The sequence below is a fragment of the Somniosus microcephalus genome, unplaced genomic scaffold (assembly GCF_052327205.1).
Source record: "Somniosus microcephalus isolate GS21.2 unplaced genomic scaffold, FLI_Smic_1.0 unresolved_chr4, whole genome shotgun sequence".
NCBI lineage: Eukaryota > Metazoa > Chordata > Chondrichthyes > Squaliformes > Somniosidae > Somniosus > Somniosus microcephalus.
The window spans coordinates 5,904,307-5,911,761 of record NW_028225182.1 but is presented as its reverse complement, the minus strand read 5'-3'; positions in this window follow the sequence as shown (position 1 = coordinate 5,911,761).

The window sequence follows — 7,455 nt, the reverse complement described above, 5'->3', positions numbered from 1 at the left end:
GACCATTAAACAACTAATGGGAGGTGGAGGCTCCAAGAATATCCCCATCCTCAATGATGGTGAAGCCCAGCACGTGAGTGCAAAAGACAAGGCTGAAGCGTTTGCAAACAACTTCAGCCAGAAGTGCCGAGTGGTTGATCCATATCGGCCTACTCCCGAGATCCGCACCATCAAAGAAACCAGTCTTCAGCCAATTCCATTCACGCCATGTGATATCAAGAAACGGCTGAGCGCACTGGATACAGCAAAGGATATGGGCCCGGACAACATCCCGGCAATAGTGCTGAAGACTTGTGCTCCAGAACCAGCCGCGCATCTGGCCAAGCTGTTCCAGTACAGCTACAACACTGGCATTTATCCCACAATGGGGAAAACTGCCCACAAAATGTAGGGCAAATCCAACCCGGCACTTTACCGCCCCTTCAGTCTATTCTCAATCATCAAAACATGAAGGAAGGAGTCATCGACAGTGCTATCAAGCAGCACTTACTCACCAATAATATTCTCACTGATGCCCAGTTTGGGTTCCGCCAGGAACACTCGGGTCCAGATCTCATTACAGCCTGGGTCCAAACATGAACAAAGGAGCTGAATTCCAATTGTGAGGTGAGACTGACTGCCCTTGACATCAAGGCAGCATTTGACCGAGTCTGACATCAAGGAGCCCCAGTAAAACTGAAGTGAATGGGAATCAGGGGGAAAACGCTCCACTGGCTGAAGTTATACCTAGCACAAAAGAAGATGGTTGTGGTGGTTGAAGGTCAATCATCACAGCCCCGGAACATTCCTGCAGGCGTTCCTCAGCGCCGTGTCCTAGGCCCAGCCATCTTCAGCTGCTTCATCAATGACCTTCCCTCCAACATAAGGTCAGATTTGTGGATGTTCCCTGATGACTGCACAGTGTTCAGCGCCATTCAGAACCCCTCAGATAATGAAGCCATCCATGCCCGCATGCAACTCGACCTCAGGCTTGGGCTGATACGTGGCAGGTAACATACGCGCCACAGAAGTGCCAAGCAATGACTATCTCCAAGAAGCCAGAGTCTACCCTCCTCCCCTTGACATTTAATGGCATTACCATCGCCGAATCCTCCACTATCAACATCTTGGTGTCCCCATTAACCAGAAACTTAACTGGACCACCACATAAATACTGTGGCAACAAGAGCCGGTCAGAGGCTCGGTATTCTGTGGCGAGTTAATCACCTCCTGACTGCTCAAAGCCTTTCCACCATGTACAAGGCGCAAGTAAGGAATGTGATGGAATAATCTCCAATTGCTTGGATGAGTGCAGCTCCAACAGCACTCAAGATGCTCGACACCAGCCAGTACAAAGCAGCCCGCTTGATTGGCACCCCATCCACCACCTTAAACATTCACTCCCACCACCACTGGTGTACCGTGGCTGCAGTGTGTACCATCTACAAGATATATTGCAGCAACTCGCAAATGCTTCTTCGGCAGCACCTCCCAAACCCGCGATCTCTTCCACCTAGAATGACAAGGGCAGCAGGCACATGAGAACACCACCACTTCTAAGTTCCCCTCCAAGTCACAAACCTTCCTAATGTAGAAGTATATCATCGATCTTTCATCGTCACTGGGTGAAAAACCTAGAACTCCCTGCCGAACAGCACTGTGGGAGCACTATTACCATAGGGACTGCAGCGTTTCAAGTATGCGGCTCCCCACCACCTTCTCAAGGGCAACTAGGGATGAGCAATAAATGCTGGCCTTGCCAGCGACGACCAGATCCCATAAATGCTTAAAAAAGAAATGAATGCAGTGTGCTAGGCCCAACCACCTTCAACTGCTTCATCAATGACCTTCCATCCAAAATAAGGACAGAAATGGGGATGTTCCCTGAAGACTGCACAGAAGGGAATGCAATGGATGTTGTCCACAGGGATTTTAGGAAGGTGTTTGACAAAGTACCACATAGAAGGCTGGTTAACAAAATTGATGTTCATGGAATAGGTGGTCAGTGGCAGCTTGGATAAGGAACTGGCTTAAGGACAGAAAACAGCAAGTTGTGGTAAATAGCTGTTTTTTCACACTGGAGGAGGTTCCCCAAGGGTCAGTGCTGGGGCCATTACTTTTGTGATATTTGTAAATGATCTGGATATTGGAATAAAGAGTAGAATTCCTAAATTTGCCGACGACACCAAACGTGGGTGTGTAGCAAACAGTGAGGATGATACCAATCGACTGCAGCAAGAAATAGAAAGCCTAGCAGAATGGGCAGACAAGTGGCAGATGGAATTTAATACAGAGAAGTGTGAGGTGATGTATTTTGGCAGAAGGAACAGTGAGAGGCAATATACACTTCATGGCACAGTTTTAAGAGTGTGCAGGGACAGAGGAGCCTGGGAGTTAATGAGCATAGGTCGTTGAAGGTGGCAGGACATATGGAGAGAGTGGTTAAAAAAACATATGGGATCTTGGGCTTCATAAATAGAGGTAATGAGTACAAAGGTAGCGAAGTTATGTGGAACCTTTATAAAGCACTGGTTAGGCTACAACTGGAGTACTGCATCCAGATCTGGTCACCACACTTAAGGAAGGATGTGAAGACCCTTGAGAGGGAGCAGAGGAGATTTACCAGAATGGTCACGGTGATGGGGGATCTTAGCTACAAGGACAGGTTGGAGAAGCTGCATTTGTTTTCATTATAACAACAAAAACGTGTATTTATATAGCACCTTTCACGTAGTAAATCCTCCCAAGGCGCTGCACAGGAGTATTTAAAGACAAAGGCGGTTATGGGGTGATTTGATAGAGGTGTACAAGATTATGATGAGCTTGGATAGGTTAGATGGGGAAAGGCTGTTCCCACTAGTTCATGTTAATGGACTCGGGGACACAGATTTAAGGTATTGGGCAAGAGATACAGGGGGGACGTTAGGTAAACCTTTTTTATGCAGTGACTGGTGAGGACCTGGCATTCGCTGCCGACGGAACTGGTGGAAACGGAGACACTCAATGTTTTCAAGTGGAGACTGGATAGGCACTTGAGAGAAATAAACGTACCGGGGTACGGGGATCGAATGCAGGAATGGGACTGACTGGATTGCTCCACTGAGAGCCAGGACAGAATTGATGGAACGAATGTCCTCCTTCTGTGCCGTTTTGACTCTATGACTATGAACTATAGAGTAGTGATAATGGGGGCTTCAACTTCCCTAATATATCTGAGAATCAGGCTAAATATAGAAAGTTCAGAGGAGAAGTGAATAGGAAAATAAGAGGGAAAAGACAGGGTATGAGAATAGAATGACAACGAACATAAAAGGTAATCCAAAAGTCTTCTATATGCATATATTACCAAGGTTAACGACACTAATATAGTGGCAGAGTAAGTAGTGCGGATGGGAGCAGGAAATTGCAAAGGGACATAGATTGTGTGGGTAAAATCAGAGGCATCTGATTCAAAAGATTCGGGAGAAGGAATTTAGGGACTTTAATGAGTTTGAAAGGAACATTTTTGACTTGTGCAGTTTTGTTCAGAGAAATGTTAGTGATGGGAAATTAAACCAGAATCTGGGATTCAGCATTTCACCTTCTCGCTGAACAGATCTTTCTGGAGCAGTTGCGTATCAGTTGTTGTAGGTTAGCGGTTATCACGTTCGCTTAACATGTGAAAGATCCCCGCTTCGAGCCCGAGCGGGCGCATTATGCTCGAGACTATTATTTATGTGAAATTAATTGATACACATTGTGTAAAATCAGATAGGTGATAAAACTTCATCAATGAATAAAGTTTCACAAATTATTAAAGTTTAGTTATTGAAGATTCGACTGTCCCTCAGTGTGAGCATTTCTTTCATTCTGCAAAATCAACGCTATCAGTTAATAAATGGTGTTTAAAGCAATTAAACCACTAAACTACCAGAAAACACTTTGGAGCGTTTATCACAATTGCTGACATTTCTTCTCTTTTTTCTTGTGTTTTTTCAGTTCTTGGTCCTTTTCAGCTCCTGACTGCGGATATTCCTCTGATTTAAAGTGAACAAAATGCAATATCTCGCAGCCCCGGCCTCGGTTAACACCAACAGATCTAAGCCACATTTCAGACACGGAAACAAACCCATTAATTATTCGCTCTTCCCCAGCTCCAGAGCTCAGATTGTTATTGTCCACCCCAGTGACCCGGGCCAAACCTCCCCATACACCGAGCACAGGCTCAGGAAATCCCCAGGGGAGATGATAACACAGTCACTGAGCCTTCGAGAAACATTGAACAAGCACCAGGACTGAAACATTTTAAATGCAGAAGTGAGCAAGTGAGTTTTCTAGCATTGAGGAGCGGTCTAAGGCGTCTGCGTTTAGGTCGCAGTCTCTTCTGGTAGGCGTGTGTGCAAATCCCACTTCTGACATTCTGCATATTTAATTACTAAGTGCAACTCATTTCTTTTGACGCCACTGTGAAGCGCTTTGGGACATCCCTCAAAAGTGGGATTCAGCGGTTCACCTGCTCGCTGAGCATTCCCATCTGACCCGGTATTGAATGTGGAGACGTTTCCGCAGTGTAGGAGCTATCACATACGCGGAATCATTTTGATGGATCTTGCTCCTCATGCATGTCCAGGGGCGAGTTTGCTCTCCTGTGAAAGGACATAAGAAAATAAGAATGAAAGAATTAGGAGCAGGAGTAGGCCCTATGGCTCCCGAGCCTGCTGCGCCATTCAATCAGATAATGGCTGATCATCGACCTTAACTCCACTTTCCTGCCTATCCACATATCCATTGATTCCACTACAGTCCAAAAATCTATCGATCTCTGCCTTGAATATACTCAACGAATGAGCATCAGCAGCAGTTTGGGGCAGAGATTTCCAAGGAAAGCGGCTGAAATCCATTTAAATCTAACAATGGCTGATGTCACAAGCACCGAACATTTTTAAGCAAACTTCTAAATTAGAGTGTGTAAAATCAGAAGTGATAAAAGTTCATGACATGCAAAGCATGGAAATCACTGTGTGAAATGGGACTTGGATAACTTTAATGTCAATATTTTTCTGCCTGACATGGTGGTGGAAACAGATTCAATGTTAACTTTCAAAGGGGAAATAATTGAAAAAGAAACACTTGCAGGGCTTTGGGAAAAGAGCAGGGGAGTGGGAATAATTGGATTGCTCTTTCAAAGAGCTGGCACAGGCACTATGAGCCGAATGGCCTCCTTCTGTGCTGTCTGATTCTATGATTCTATATTAAGTTATTACAGTTTGTCTGTCACCCAGTAAACCTGTTAGCAATTCCTGTAGTGAGCAACACAATGTTGTGGGTTGATTAATGATGATTGAAACAATTATAAAGAGTCTCACTGACTTGAATCATCCCTTATTACCTTTGGTTAACAAAAATCTATCAATCGCAGATTAAAATGAACAATTGATGGAGCATCTTTGAAAGTGCTATCCAATTAGTCCCACTCCGCTGCTCTGCCCCCATAGCCCCGCTGACCCTCCTGCCAGTGGAAACTGTTTCCCCCATAATTTTGAACAACTCTATTAAATCTCCCCTGAACTGTGATTAATGCAGTTCAATGTGGGCACGTGTCAGATCATTCACTTTGGGTCTAAGGAAGATCAGTCAGTGTTTGGTCTGAAAAAACTATGTCAGAGAATATTTTTTCTGTGAAGAAAACGGTCCTGATTAATTTAACAAAAGTTTCCCCAGATCCCTGCTCTCACAAGCAATGAACATTTTAAACTATTCTCCTAAATTACAATGTGTAAAATGAGATATGGGTTAACAGTTCAGCACATGCAAAGAGCAAAATAAATGACTGAAGTTTCGACTGACACTCAGTCACCATATTATAATATTTTTCATTCTGCAAAAGAAGGCTGTCGGTTAATTAATGGCGATTAAAACATTTCTTATTTTTTCACATTAGTTGCATGTTATTTATTTACTCAAATTTCTTCGCTTTAATTAATTAAAACCTGTGATGTCAAAGTTACTTCCCTAACCGGGAATCGAACGCGGTCACACTTACGGATCAGAATAGCTTATTGAATCATATAAAGGTGCCCTCGAAAAATATCACTCTGCTAAATTAAAATCACGGCTGCAATTTGTTTCGGTGTAAAATAAGGAGATTGAAAATGACAAAAAAACGCCAGGCAGCGCCCGCGGTGAAACAGGGCTCGAACTTAGAATTAAGTTGGTGCTGCGAAGTAACCGCTGAGCTAAAGCTGACGCCGATCAAAGAGTGAAAAACCGCTCAATATAAAGGATGAGCTCACAGATACCAGGCGCAGTGTCGTCAAATGTCAAATCCCTTGTTTTTTATTCAACAGAGGAAGAAGAGACATGAGCGGGAATCAGAAGCCACAAACTTTAATTAAAGGCACAAATACTTACTGACAAATCTTTTCACTGTAAAATTCTTTCACTTTACTTCAACGCTGACTGCGTTTAATCTGAATGTCAGCACCATGGGATTTTAAATTCAGAACTGCTTCTATTTTGTGCGCATGGTAGAAATAACTGGTCCTGTTCAATTTGACCAAAGTTCCCCAGATTCCTGGTGTCATCAGCAATGATCATTTTAAACCAGACTCCTAAAGTACAGTGTGTAAAATGAGATATGGGTAACAGTACAAATTATTGAACTGTTGACTCTCCCTCAGTTAGTATTTCTTTCATTGTGACAAAGAAAATTGTCGGTTAATTCATGAGGCTTTACCGTAAAAGCAACAAAGAAAAAGTTTAACAAAAACCTTCAACCAACGTGGGCACGAACCCAGGAGCCTGCTACCGACTGAGCAAGCATGGCCTGATCACTTTGACTATCAATTATCACTGATCAACAGTGGCACAATAATTAGTGTGGATGGGAACAGGGAATTGCAAAGGGACATTGATTGAGTGGAAAAACTGGAGGCATCTGATTCAGAGGATTCGGGGGCGACGCGGAAATTCGAGAGTTTAATGACTTTGAAAGGAACATTCTTGACTTGTGCAGTTTTGGCCAGAAAAATGTTACTGAAAGGTAATGAATCCAGAATCTGGGATCCAGCATTTCACCTTCTCGCTGAACAGTTCTTTCTGGATATTTAGCTAAACAGAGGTTTCCATATTGTAGTGGTTATCACGTTCACCTCACAAGTGCAAACTCCCCGATTCAATCCCGGGCGCAAGCATTATGTTCGATAAATGGTCCCCGGTTCAAAACTGGAAAGAAACCTTCCCCATTTCAATTGAATAAATATGAAATTGGAAAAATTCATATTGTAATTAAATATCAATAAAATAAAATATCTCATAGAGCCCGTATATTATCTGAGCCCACACCATTCTTCACAGTCTCAAATTTAGCACAGATACCGACAGTGTCCCTCCCTCACTCCCGTTTCCTGCCCTGATGGTGCAGAAAGCCCCTCTCAAAGCTGCACATTCGACTGGTTTCAGTGCATCCGCAGGAGATCTTAATATAATCCTGCAGAG